The following is a 15470-nucleotide window of genomic DNA, read 5'->3' as shown; positions in this document are numbered from 1 at the left end:
TACACCTTCGACCTCTTGTAAACATTGTGCAGCCATTTTGTTCTTCCCATTTACGTCTACAACATTGTGTCTACATTGTGAAGCCATTTTGTTTTACCTTCGTACGCCTTCGACCTCCTGTTTACATTGTGCAACTATTCTGATCTTCCATGTACGTCTACGACATCGTGTTTACATTGTGCATCCGTTCTGTTCTTCTTAGGTATGTCTACGAACTCCCGTTTACAATGTGCAGCCATCATGTTCGTCCGTGATGCGTCTATGACCTCATGTTTACATTGTTCAGCCATTCTGATCTTCCGAGGTTCGTTAACGACCTCTTGTTTACATTGTGTAGCAATTCTGTTCTTCCGAGGTACGTCTACGATCTCCTGTTTACATCGTGTAGCCATTCTGTTCTTCCTTCGTACGTCTGAGCCTCCTGTTCACATTGTTCAGCCATAATGATTTTCTTAGGTACGTCTTCAAAATTGTGTTTAAATTGTGCAGCCATTCTGTTTGTCATTGGTACGTCTACAACCTTGTGTTTACATTGTGCAGCCATTCTGTTTGTCCTTGATGCGTCTACAACATTATGCAGCCATTCTGTTCTTCCATGTACGTCTACACCATTGTGTTGACATTGTGCAGCCATTATGTTTGTCCTTGGTACGTCTTCAACATTTTGTTTAAATTGTGCAGACATTCTGTTTGCCCTTGATACGTCTACGATCGCGTTCTTACATTGTGCAGCCTATCTGTTTATCCTTGGTACGTCTCCAACATTGTGCAGCCATTCTGTTTGTCCTTGGTACGTCTACAACATTGTGTTTATATTGTTCAGCCATTCTGTTTGTCATTGGTACGACTATAACACTGTGTTTACATTGTGCAGGCATTCTGTTTGTCCTTGGTACGTCTACGACCTGTCATTTACATTGTGTAGCCATTCTGTTGCTTTGGGGAAAGATAGTTAGGGATCTATAAACTCTTGCGAGCACAAATCAGCATACATTTCTCATTGCATTTTGACCAAAATGTTACCTATGATCACCAATTGCAGAAGTATATAACCTTGACGATTCTCTCATACAACAGAATGGTGGAACTTTTGATATGTCCTACATATGAACATGATGTTTGCATTATCCATGCACAATGTCTCTTATATTTTTAAAAGAGTTGAACAGTACAGAAAAATTCGAAGTTCATTAGAAAACATTTCAGCCCTGATATTATTCATTAACTGGAGATGGGTTTGTGACACAGTTATGTATCCTTGTTTCACATTTGCAGTTTGTAATAATTCATTTAACATCATATAATAATCAAACACGTCACGATAAAGCAGGTTTTCTTTACGGTGCTGCTTAAAAAAAAAATCAGGAAACAAACCGATATTACATACATCACCATGTACATGTGTACATGGACAAAATAAGTTTTATAAAGATGCTTGTTTATTTGTGATTTAAGCTGTGTGTACATAGTCTTCGTTTAATTTCAGTTCATATGTCACATCCAAGTTAACGATGTTGCTGTTGGGTACAGTTGTCAAGATGGCGACCCTAACATTTGGGTACCTGGCCATGCTTCTGGTGATGACCATGAACTACTGGATCCTGGTTGCAGCGGTCCTTGGCTCTGGACTGGGTCATCTCATCATGCGGCCCATCATCGCCGCCTGCTGCAGTCCTCAACACAGAGCCTCCTTCGGTAACCAATTTGCGGATGAGCGAAGGGTTAGCTGCTCTGCCGCCGAGAGGTTGTCCTGCAAACCCCTGTGTGAGGCTGCACAGTCTGACGCGATGGAAGTTCCAAAAGGAGAAGATGAGACTACACCGTTGACTTGGAGCCCTCAGCTCCATAAGCCCTGCTCACAAACATGACAGATTGAACATTTCACCTGCTGCTTTGTGTCTATGTAACATTGTAACGAGAGGCAATGTGTATCCATAATGAATGACAAAATGCCAAGTAACGCCATGCAGTCGACCTACATGTACATTCCATCATATAGCACTGCAACATGTATAAGCATAATCAAATTACAATATATATAAATATAAAGAGACATTGTTCCATCTGGCAACCAGTGGTATTCTATAGTAATACAAGGGATAAAATTGTCACAAAACCAGGTTTTCACTTTGAAAAAAAAAGTCTGATAAAGGGAGACAACTCAAAATGTGCATTGTTACTGATTGTCTGTAGTTACCCCCCTTGTGTCATATTAAATAAAATTCAATATATTTTCTCAAAGTGTGACCTTGACCTTGGAGATATCGACGTTATTCTTTCGCGCGACACACCGTCCAATGATTGTGAACAAATGTGCCAAATCTGGTGAATATCAAAAGTAAATTACTTCAATTAGAGAGCGGACATCATTCTGAAGGTTTAAAACGCACTAAGTGACCCCATGACCTTGTTTTTGACCCGGCAAGGCCCATGTTCAAACTCGGCCTTAAGATCATCTAGATAAAACTTCTGACCAAGTTTGGTGAAGAACGGATGAAAAGTACTTGAATTACAGAGCGGACACCATGCTGGTTGTTAAAAAATGCACTAAGTGACCCCCATGAGCTAGTTTTTCACCCGGCATAACCCATATTCAAACTTGGCCTAGACATCATCTAAAAACAACTTCTGACCAAGTTTGGTGAAGATCGGATGAAAAACACTTGACATAGAGAGCGGACACAGGCTTGTTCCGCCCGCCTGCCAGCCAGCCCGCATTTGCCAATCTAATAACCAGTTTTTTCCTTCGGAAAACCTGGTTAAAAGTGATGACGGACAGACGGACGGACAACGCCAATTCTATATCCCTCCGCCTTTTGCAGGGGATAATAATCTTAAATTAATTTGTATTGGATTTGTGATTGCATTATATTAGGAGCCTAGGAATTGGGTATAATTTAATTTTTTAAAGATTTTGGACATCCTAAGATGCATGTAAAATGTTAAGTAAATGAGGGTTATAAGTCGAAATATTATTAATGTTACATTTCTTTATTTGCATAGCATAAATACATAATTTGCACAACTAATAACACATTGTTTATGACATATCAGGTCAGAGAAATCATGTTATCAATCATCTTGTTCCTTTGGGCAATCCAACTAAATACTTATTTCAACGCCGATTGTCTTTTTTAAAGGGACTGTAAACCACGAATGACGAAAAAAAAGAGAAAAGTTCTAAAATACCGTATTTTTTTACAATTATTAGTGTATATTGATAAAAATATTACGACTGGTATATTACATTACTTGGAAAAATTCACATTTTCAGTATAACCGGTAATAACATTTTGCAATGTGAAATCGAAAGTACATCGCGAAAATAGGTGACATAACGATATACACACTATAAATAACGCAAGTAGATTGATAATTTTATGTATAATTTCTACATTTTTTTATACAATATACAATTCACTACGCATGCACAATTTGCATTCAGGGTTTACTACGTGACGATGATGATCAATCTACTTGCGTTAAATATAGTTAACTGGTAGTTACTTGGTATATATACCCAGTAAAAATAAAAAAATAAAGTAAAAATAAAACAAGAGATGTGTTTGTCAGAAACACAATGCCCCCTACTGCACCGTTTTGAAATAACATTTCCATGTTTTGACTTAAAGTTCCATATTTTGACCTTAAAGTTCCATATTTTGACCATAAAGTTCCATATTTTGACCTTAAAGTTTTGGGACAGAAAGACAGACAGACAGATAGGCTTGCTTGTTTGATGTTATTCTGTGATTAAACAAAAATATGATGTAATAAGTTGTCATGAATTTAAGCAAATTGATGTCATCATACTGCTCATTTTGTTTTAATTAAAGGGACCTTTTCACATTTTGGTAAATTGTCTAAATTGAATAAAATATATTCGCAAATTTTCGTTGTAGTTAAGATATGTGCGAGTAAACAGTAATACGCAACATTTACCAGGCTCTTAAATATCCAGTTTATGCATCTTTTGACAATTTAAAAACCTAAAAATTATAAAGCATTACAAACGCGAAATGATTAAATAATAAGGAGAGTTCTGTTGTTATCTTTATATTTTGTGACACTACGAGGATTGCTTTTATAAAGTATAAAATACACCACTCACTGTATAAGCACGGATGAACGAATAGTCTAAATGCTAGACTTTTACTCTAAGGGTAAGTGGTTCTAGCCCAGTTGAGGATTACTTTTTTTCTTTTTTAAATTGTATTCTTTTTTATGGAGCTATTTAGTTCCAATGTTTACATTTATCAATTTAAATTATTACATGACAAACTTTAATACCTGCAAAAATCTGTGAAAAGGTCCCTTTAAACAAGGTAGTAATACAGCAAAATGTATATCATGGGGTTTTATTTTGTCAATGTATGTGTTATGGTAGGATAAAATGTGTAACATGTTATTTTGTCAATGTATGTGTTATGGTAGGATAAAATGGATAACAGTTAAAACACAGTTTTCTATTATTAAAAATAGAACTTCTGTTTAATTCATTTAATAAAATTAGTTAAAATTAAAAGATCCCATATTTCAATGGCTGGTGTACAATTTATCAAGTATTTTAAATTATCATACAATGTATATACAGATGATTGCCCATGAATTTCATTTTTAAAAGAATAAATACTTTGTTGACGTATTTACATGTATCTATAATAAATAAACATGAATGGAAAAGAATAACAATTGTTACAAACCTAAACAGACTTTAAAAGTTGTTTTGGTTAAGTCTGTACAATATTTTCTTCTGGTGTTAAGTAGTTCTTGATCTTGTTGTTCCCAGGTAATCAGATGTGGGAGGTAAAGCCATTTATCTATGAGGTCTTCAATGCCATGGTATCCGAGCAATTGACCAATGTTTATACATGATTTGCTTCATTTAACTTCACCCAAATGAAAATAATTTAATCATTAAGATGAAAAGCAAACCATGTTAGACACATGTTATGGTTTATGATATATTATATGTAGTAACTTTGGTTATCAATACTCATTTTCAATGAAATCTTATTTTATGTGTGTGTAACTCCTTGCCCAAGAATTATGTCTATTTGTACATAGTTACTTCAAGTTAATATGTCCTTTTCTCACTTTCAATGTGCTCTATTTTGATCTATTGGCAACATAAAATTCATATTTCATATAAAGTGACAGACAATGACTGAAAGAGACTTTTCAGACAGGAAGTTCTCCAAAACTAGAATGTGGTTTTATTGGAGAAAAAATTAGGTGGGAAATATCTTTAATTAACATGGAATTTCTCATGCAATCATAAGAAAACATTAACAAACGTTATTAATTAAATTAAAACGTAAACAAAATATCACAGGAACTGAGAAAGGTCACAGTCTCCATTTTTTATTTCGTTTGTAGTTGTAAATATGTATTTTTTGTCATAATTTTGGACATTTTACCCTAAAAAGTAAAGTTGATTTAAAGATTTACACTTACCTTGTTCAAAGACAAGTTAAATACAAACAATATTATCAGCATCAAGCTAAAATCTGTATCAACATGTGTTGAAGTGTTGTGTGTGGCTATATTTCAGCTCTTTGAACTTAAAAGGTCAAAATCAACTATTTCTTTTATAAAAATACTTTCAATGATCAGTCTGTGGCGATTTTTATATAAATTTAATACGAGACACGGTAATATAACAGAAAACAGTAGGCAATTTAAACAGAATTAAGTGCAAGTTTAGCGACGTCATTTCGGATGAGTTTTCTCATGATGACGCTTGCCGAATTTGACCCAAAAGTCTCAGAACACGCCACATATGTCTTGGTTTTACATATAATCAATGAAAACATGTGTTGCTTAAAAAAGTGTTTGTCACGATTTACAAATATGTCAGTGTATCATGTTGTTTAGTAATTTTATTATGGACTTTTTCGAATAAATGAGGATGTATTGCTTTGCACCTAACATCCACTCAGAGAGGGTGTATTGCTATAACCTGACAGTAAGTATGTGATGGTGTATTGATTTGCAATAAATATTCATTCAGAGAGGGTGTATTGCTATAATCTGACAGTCAGTCAGTCAGGGTGTATTGATTTGCAATATACATTCACTCAGAGAGGGTGTATTACTATAACCTTGATTTAAAGATTAACACTTACCTTGTTCAAAGACAAGTTAAATACAAACAATATTATCAGCATCAAGCTAAAATCTGTATCAACATGTGTTGAAGTGTTGTGTGTGGCTATATTTCAGCTCTTTGAACTTAAAAGGTCAAAATCAACTATTTCTTTTATAAAAATACTTTCAATGATCAGTCTGTGGCGATTTTTATATAAATTTAATACGAGACACGGTAAAATAACAGAAAACAGTAGGCAATTTAAACAGAATTAAGTGCAAGTTTAGCGACGTCATTTCGGATGTGTTGTCTCATTATGACGCTTGCCGAATTTGACCCAAAAGTCTCAGAACACGCCACATGTGGTCTTGGTTTTACATATAAACAATGAAAACATGTGTTGCTTAAAAAGTGTTTGACACGCTTTACAAATATGTCAGTGTATCAAGTTGTTTAGTAATTTTATTATAAACTTTTTCGAATAAATGAGGATGCATTGCTTTGCACCTAACATCCACTCAGAGAGGGTGTATTGCTATAACCTGACAGTAAGTATGTGATGGTGTATTGATTTGCAATATACATTCATTCAGAGAGGGTGTATTGCTATAACCTGACAGTCAGTCAGTGAGGGTGTATTGATTTGCAATATACATTCACTCAGAGAGGGTGTATTACTATAACCTGACAGTCAGTCAGTGAGGGTGTACTGCTATGCACCTGACAGTAAGTCAGTGAGGGTATTTCTTTGCACCTGACAGTAAGTCAATGAGAATGTATTACTTTGCATCTGCCAGTCAGTCAGTAAGGGTGTATTGATTTAAACCTATCATTAACTCAGTGAGGGTGTATTGTTTTTGACCTGACATTCAGTCTGTGAGGGTGTATTGCTTTGCAAATGGTAGTAAGTCAGTGAGAGTGTATTGCTTTATACATGGCAGTAAGTCAGTGAGAGTGTATTGCTATGAACCTGATATTCAGTCAGTAAGGGTGTATTGCTTTGCACTTTATAGTCAGTCAGTGAGGATGTATAGTTTTGCAAATATCAATCAGTCGGTGAGGGTGAATTGTTTTGTACCTGACAGTCAGTCGGTGAGGGTTTATTGCTATGAACCTGATATTCAGTCAGTAAGGATGTATTGCTTTGCACATGGTAGTAAGTCAGTGAGAGTGAATTGCTTTAAACATGTCAGTAAGTCAGTGAGGGTGTATTGCTATGAACCTGATATTCAGTCAGTAATGGTGCATTGCTTTGCGCTTGACAGCCAGTCAGTGAGGATGTATTGTTTTGCAACTTTCAGTCAGTCGGTGAGGGTGAATTGCTTTGTACCTGACAGTCAGTCGGTGAGGGTGTATTGCTTTGCACCTGACAGTAAGTCAGTGAGGGTGTATTGCTTTGCACATGGCAGTAAGTCAGTGAGGGTGTATTGTTTTGCACATGGCAGTCAGTCAGTAAGGGTGTATTGCTTTCGCATCTGACAGTAAGTCAGTAAGTGTGTTTTGCTTTGAATCTGACAGTAAGTCAGTGAGGGAGTATTGTTTTGTATCTGACAGTAAGTCAGTGAGGGTGTATTGCTTTGCACCTGACAGAAAGTAAGTGAGAGTGTATTGCTTTGTACCTGACAGTAAGTCAATGAGTGATGTATTGCTTCGCACTTGACAGTCAGTAGGTGAGGGTGTATTACTTTGCACCTGACAGTAAGTCAGTGAGGGTGTATTGCTTTACACATGGTAATAAGTCAGTGAGGGTGTATTATTTTGCACATGGCAGTCAGTCAGTAAGGGTGTATTGTTTTGCACATGGCAGTCAGTAAGCAAGGGTGCATTGCTTTGCACCTGACAGTAAGTCAGTGAGGGTGTATTGCTTTGCACCTGACAATAAGTCAGTGAGAGTGTATTGCTTTGCATCTGACAGTAAGTCAGTTAGGGTGTATTGTTTTGCCCATGGCAGTCAGTCAGTAAGGGCGTATTGTTTTGCACATGACAGAAAGTCAGTGAGGGTGTATAGCTTTGCATCTCACAGTAAGTCAGTGAAGGTGTATTGCTTTGTACATGACAGTAAGTCAGTGAGGGTGTATTGTTTTGCACATTGCAGTAAGTCAGTAAGAGTTTATTGTTTTGCACATGGCATTCAGTCAGAAAGGGTGTGTTGCTTTGCACCTGACAGTAAGTCAGTGAGGGTGCATTGTTTTGCACATGGCAGTCAGTCAGTAAGGGTGTATTGTTTTGCACTTGACAGTAAGTAAGTAAGGGTGTATTGTTTGCACATGGTAGTCTGCCAATGTGAGTGTATTGCTTTGCACATGGCCGATTGTCAATGAGGGTGTATTGCTTTGTACCGGACAGTAAATCAATGAGAATGTATTGCTTGCTCCTGACAGTAAGTCAGTGAGGGTGTATTGCTTTACACCTGACTGTAAGTCAGTGAGGATGTATTGCTTTGCACCTGACAGTAAGTCAGTGAGGGTGTATTGCTTTGTACCTGACAGTAAGTAAGTGAGGGTGTATTGCTTTGCACCTGACAGTAAGTCAGTAAGTGTGTATTGCTTTGCACTGGACAGTAAGTCAGTGAGGATACATTGCTTTGCAAATGACAGTTAGTAAATGAGGGTGTATTGCTTTGTACCTGACAGTAGGTCAATGAGAATGTATTGCTTTGTACCTGACAGTACAGTAAGTCAATGAGGGTATATTGCTTTGCATCTAACAGTAAGTCAACGAGGATGTATTGCTTTGCACTTAACATTAAGTCGATGAAGGAGTATTGCTTTGCACTTGACAGTCAGTCAGTAAGCGTGTATTGCTTTGCACATAACAGTTAGTCTGTGAGTGTGTTATGCTTTGCACCTGAAAGTAAGTCAACGAGGGTTTATTTCTTTGTACATGACAGTAAGTCAATGCAGGTGTATTACTTTGCACCTGGCAGTAAATCAACGAGGGTTTATTGATTTGCACCTGACAGTCAGTCAGTGAAGAGTTATTGCCTTACACCTGACAGTAAGTGAATGAGGGTGTATTGCTTTGTACCTGACAGTCAGTCAGTGAAAGTGTATTGCTTTACACCTGATAGTAAGTCAATGAGGGTGTATTGCTTTACACCTGACAGTCATTCGGTGAGGGTGAATTGCTTTGTACCTGACAGTAAGTCAACGAGGGTGTATTACTTTGCACCTGACAGTGAGTCAATAAGGTTGTATTGCTTTGTACCTGACTGTAAGTCAGTGAGGGTGCACTGCTTTGCACCTGACAGTAAGTTAGTAAGGTTGTATTGCTTTGCACTTGACAGTAAGTCTGTGAGTGTGTAATGCTTTGCACCTGACAGTAAGTCAGTGAGAATGTATTGCTCTGTACCTGACAGTTCGTCAATTAGGGTGCATTGCTATACCTGACAGTAAGTCGAAGATGCATTGCTTTGTACCTGCTTTTTACTTTGTTAAATGTTTCAATTGTTTTAATGAGGATGCATTGCTTTGTACCTGACAGTAAGTAAATGAGTGTTTATTACTTTGCACCTGGCAGTAAGTCAACGAGGGTGTATTGCTTTGTACCTGACAGTTAGTCATTGGGGATGTATTGCTTTGTACCTGCCAGTAAGTCAATGAGGATGTATTGCTTTATATCTTACAGTAAGTCAATGAGGATGTATTGCTTTGTACCTGACATTAAGTCCATGAGGATGTATTGCTTTGTACCTGACAGTAAGTCAATGCGGATGTATTACCTTGCACCTGGCAGTAGGTCAACGAGGGTGTTTTGCTTTGTTCCTGCCATTAAGTCCATGAGGTTGTATTGCTTTGTACCTGACAGTAAGTCAATGCGTGTGTATTACCAAGCACCTGGTGGTAGGTCAACGAGGGTGTATTGCTTTGTACCTGACATTAAGTCAATGAGGATGTACTGCTTTGCACATGACAGTAAGTCAATGAGAATAAATTGCTTTGTACCTGACAGTAAGTCAATGAGGGTGTATTACTTTACACCTGGCAGTATGTCAACCAGCGCGTATTGCTTTGTACCTGACAATAAGTAAATGAGGGTGTATTGCTATGCACCTGGTAGTAAGTCAACGAGGGTGTATTGCTTTGTACCTGACAGTAAGTCAATGAGGGTGTATTGCTTTGCACTTGACAGTAAGTCAGTGAGTGTGTTATGCTTGGCACCTAACAGTAAGTCAACGAGGGTGAATTGCTTTGTTTCTGACAGTAAGTCAATGACAGTTTATCACTTTGCACCTGACAGTAAGTCAGTGAAGGTGTTTTGCTTTGCACCTGACAGTAAGTCAACAAGGATGTATTGCTTTGTACCTAACAGTAAGTCAGTGAGGGTTTATTGCTTTGCACATGACAGTAAGTTAGTAAGGTTGTATTGCTTTGCACTTGACAGTCAGTCAGTGAGTATGTTATTCTTTGCACCTGACTGTAAGTCAGTGAGGATGTATTGCTTTGTACATGACAGTCAGTCAGTGAGTGTGTTATGATTTGCACATGAGAGTAAGTAAGTGAAGATGTATTGCTTTGCACATGACAGTTCGTCAATGAGGGTTTATTGCTTTGTACCTGACAATAAGTCAATGTGGATGTATTGCTTTGTACCTGACAGTAAGTCAATGAGTGTGTATTACTTTGTACCTGACAGCAAGTCAATGAGGGTGTATTGCTTTGTGCCTGACAGTAAGCCAACGAGCGTGTATTGTTTTGCACTTGGCAGTATGTCGATGAAGGTGTATTGCTTTGCACTTGAAAGTAAGTCAGTGAGAGTCTATTGCTTTGCACTTGACAGTTAGTCAGCGAGAGTGTATTGCTTTGCACTTGACAGTTAGTCAGTGAGATGGTATTGCTTTGCACCTGACAGTAATTCAACGAGGGTGTATTGTTTTGCACTTGACAGGAAGTCCGTGAGGATGTATTGCTTTACACCTGACAATAAGTCGGTGAAGATGTATTGCTTTGCACTTGACAGTCAGTCATTAAGGGTGTATTGTTTTGCACCTTACAGTCAGTAAGTGAGGGTGTATTGCTTTGCACCTGACAGTATATCACTGAGGGTGTTTTACTTTGCAACTGACTGTAAGTATATGAGTGTGTATTGCTTTAAACCTGACATTTACTCAGTGAGGGTGTTTTGCTATGAAACTGACAGTAATTTAGTGAGTGTGCTATGCTTTGCACCTGACAGTAAGTAAGTGAGGATGTATTGCTTTGCACCTGACAGAAAGTCAACGAGGGTGTATTGCTGTGAAACTGACATGTACTCAGTGAAGTTGTATTGCTCTTCACCTGACAGTAAGTCAATGAGTGAGTATTGCTATGAAACTGACAGTAAGTCAGTGAGTGTGTTATGCTTTGAACTTGACAGTAAGTCAGTGAGGGTGTATTGCTATGAAACTGACATTAAGTTAATGAGTATGTTATGCTTTGCACCTGACAGTAAGTCAGTGAGGATGTATTGCCCTGCACCGGACATTAAGTTAGTGAGTATGTATTGCTTTGCACCTGACAGTAAGTCACTGAAGGTGTATTGCTATGTACCTGACAGTAATTCAGTGTATTGTTTTGTGCCTGACAGTAAGTAAGTAAAAGTGTATTGCTATGAAACTGACAGTAAGTCAGTGAGGGTGTATTGCATTGCACCTGACAGTAAGTCAGTGAATGTGTATTGCTTTGCACCTGACAGTAAGTCAACAAGGGTGTTTAGCTTTGTACCTGACAGTAAGTCAATGAGGGTGTATTGCTTTGTACCTGACAGTCAGTCAACGAGGGTGTATTGCTTTGCACTTGACATTAAGTCACTGAGTGTGTATTGCTATACACTTGACATTAAGTCAGTGAATATGTATTGTTTAGCACTTGACAGTAAGTCAGTGAATGTGTATTGCTATGCACTTGACAGTCCGTCAATGAGGGTGTATTGGTATGCACTTACCGTGTGTCAGTGAGGGTTTATTGCTATGCACTTGAAACTAGGTCAGTGAGGGTGTATTGCTTTGCACTTTATAGTAAGTCAGTGAGGGTATATTGCTATCCACTTGGCAGTAAGTCAGTGAGGTTTATTGCTATGCACTTAACAGTAAGTCAGTGAAGGTTAATTGCTTTGCACTTGACAGTAAGTCAGTGAAGGTGTATAGCTATGCACTTGACAGTAAGTCAGTGAAGGTGTATTGCTATGCAGTTGACAGTAAGTCAGCGAGGGTGTATTGTTATGCACTTGACAGTAATTCAGTGAAGGTGTATTGCTATGCACTTGACAGTTAGTGAGTAATGGTGTATTGCTTTGCACTTAACAGTAAGTAAGTGAGGATGTATTGCTATGCACTTGGCAGTCAGTCAGTGAGGGTGTAGTTCTATGCACTTGACATTAAATCAGTGAAGGTGTATTTTTTGCACTTGACAGTAAGTCAGTTAGGGTTTATTGCTATGCACTTGACAGAAAATCAGTGAGGGTGTATCGCTTTGCACGTAACATAAAGTCAGTGAATTTGTATTGCTATGCGCTTGACAGTTAATCATTGAAGGTGTATTGATTTGTATTTGACATTCAGTCGGTGAGGGTGTATTGCTTTGCTCATGACGGTAAGTCAGTGTGGGTGTATTGGTTTGCATCTGACAGTCAGTGAGGGTGTATTACTTTGCATCTGAAGATGTATTGCTTTGCACTTGACAGTCAGTCAGTGAGTGTGTTATGCTTTTCAACTGACAGTAAGTCAGTGAGGATGAATTGCTTTGTACATGACAGTCAGTCAGTGAGTGTGTTATGATTTTCTCCTGATATTAAGTCAGTGAGGATGTATTGCTTTGTACCTGACAGTTCGTCAATTAGGATTTAATGCTTTGTACCTGACAGTAAGTCAATGAGGATGTATTGCTTTGCGCCTGACAGTAAGCCAACGAGCGTGTATTGTTTTGCACTTGGCAGTATGTCGGTGAAGGTGTATTGCTTTGCACTTGACAGCAAGTCAGTGAGAGTGTATTGCTTTGCACTTGACAGTTAGTCCGCGAGAGTGTATTGCTTTTCACTTGACAGTTAGTCAGTGAGATGGTAGTGCTTTGCACCTGACAGTAATTCAACGAGGGTGTATTGTTTTGCACTTGACAGCAAGTCAGTGAGGATGTATTGCTTTACACCTGACATTAAGTCGGTGAAGATGTATTGCTTTGCACTTGACAGTCAGTCAGTAAGGGTGTATTGTTTTGCAAATGACAGTCAATAAGTGAGGGTGTATTGCTTTGAACCTGACCGTAAATCAGTGAGGATGTTTTACTTTGCAACTGACTGTAAGTCAAGGAGTGTGTATTGCTTTGCACCTGACAGTCAGTCAAGGAATGTGTATTGCTTTTAAACTGGCATTTACTCAGTGAGGGTGTTTTGCAATGAAACTGACAGTAATTTAGTGAGTGTGCTATGCTTTGCGCCTGACAGTAAGTCAACGAGGGTGTATTGCTGTGAAACTGACATGTACTCAGTGAGGTTGTATTGTTTTTCACCTGACAGTAAGTCAATGAGCATGTTTTGCTATGAAACTGACTGTAAGTCAGTGAGTGTGTTATGCTTTGCTCTTGATAGTAAGTCAGTGAGGGTGTATTGCTTTGCACTTTACAGTAAGTCAATGAGGATGTTCGTTATGAAACAGTAAGTCAGTAAGTCTGTTATGGTTTTCATCTGACAGTTAGTCAGTGATGATGTATTGCTTTGCAGCTGACAGTAAGTCAGTGAGGGTGTATTGCTATGAAACTGACAATAAGTTAATGAGTGTGTTATGCTTTTCACCTGACAGTAAGTCAGTGACGATGTATTGCCCTGAACCTGACAGTAAGTCAGTTGGGGTGTATTGCTATGTACCTGACAGTAATTAAGTGAAGGTGTATTGTTTTGTGCCTAACAGTAAGTAAGTAAAAGTGAATTTGCTTTGAAACTGACAGTAAGTCAGTGAGGGTGTATTGCTTTGCACCTGACAGTAAGTCAATGAGGGTGTATTGCTTTGTACCTGACAGTCAGTCAACGAGGGTGTGTTAATTTCCACGTGACATTAAGTCACTGAGTGTGTATTGCTATACACTTGACATTCAGTCAGTGAATATGTATTGCTTAGCACTTGACAGCAAGTCAGTGAATGTGTATTGCTTTGCACTTGACAGTCAGTTAATGAGGGTGTATTGGTATGTACTTGACAGTCAGTCAGTGAGGGTGTATTGCTGTGCACCTAAAAGTAGGTCAGTGAGGGTGTATTGCTTTGCACTTAACATTAAGTCAGTGAGCGTGTATTGCTATCCACTTGAAAGTAAGTCAGTGAGTGTGTATTGCTATGCACTTTACAGTAAGTCAGTGAAGGTGTATTGCTTTGCACTTGACAGTATTCAGCGAGGGTGTATTGCTATGCACTTGACAGTAATTCAGTGAAGGTGTATTGCTATGCACTTGACAGTAAGTGAGTAAGGGTGTATTGCTTTGCACTTAACAGTAAGTTAGTGAGGATAGTATTGCTTTGCACTTGGCAGTCAGTCAGTGAGGGTGTAGTTCTATGCACTTGACAGTAAATCAGTGAAGGTGTATTGTTTTGCACTTGACAGTAAGTCAGTTAGCGTGTATTGCTATGCACTTGACAGAAAGTCAGTGAGGGTGTATTGCTTTTCACTAACCATTAAGTCATTGAATGTGTATCGCTATGCACTTGAAAGTAAGTCAGTGAAGGTGTATTGATTTGTATTTGACATTCAGTCGATGAGGGTGTATTGCTTTGCTCATGACAGTAAGTCAGTGTGGGTGTATTGGTTTGCATCTGACAGTAAGTCAGTGAGGGTGTATTACTTTGCATCTACAGTCAGTTAGTGAAGTGGTATTGATTTGCATCTTACAGTCAGTCAGTGAGGGTATACTGCTTTACACCTGACAGTAAGTCAGTGGGGGGGGGTGTTTTGCTTTGTACCTGATTGTCCGTCAGTGGGGATGTATGGCTTTGTAGCTAACAGTCAGTCAATGAGGGTGTTTTGCTTTGCACTTGACAGTAAGTCAGTGAGGGTATATTGCTGTGTACCTGACAGTCAGTCAGTGAGGATGCATTGCTTTGAACCTGACATTTAGTCAATGATAGTGTATTGTTTTGCACCTGACAATAAGTCAGTGCGGATGTATTGATTTTCACCTGACAGTCAGTCAGTGAGGATGTATTGATTAGCATCTGACAGTTAGACATTGCGGATGTATTTCTTTGCACCTGACATTGATTCAGTGAGGGTGTATTGATTTGCACCTGACAGTCAGTCAGTGAGGATGTATTGATTTTCACCTGACATTTAGTCAGTGCGGATGTATTGAATTTTACCTGACAGTCAGTCAGTGCGTGTGTATTGCTTTACACCTGTCAGTCAGTCAGTGCATATGTATT

The sequence above is a fragment of the Dreissena polymorpha genome, chromosome 7 (assembly GCF_020536995.1).
Source record: "Dreissena polymorpha isolate Duluth1 chromosome 7, UMN_Dpol_1.0, whole genome shotgun sequence".
Taxonomy (NCBI): domain Eukaryota; kingdom Metazoa; phylum Mollusca; class Bivalvia; order Myida; family Dreissenidae; genus Dreissena; species Dreissena polymorpha.
This window is presented reverse-complemented; position numbering follows the sequence as displayed.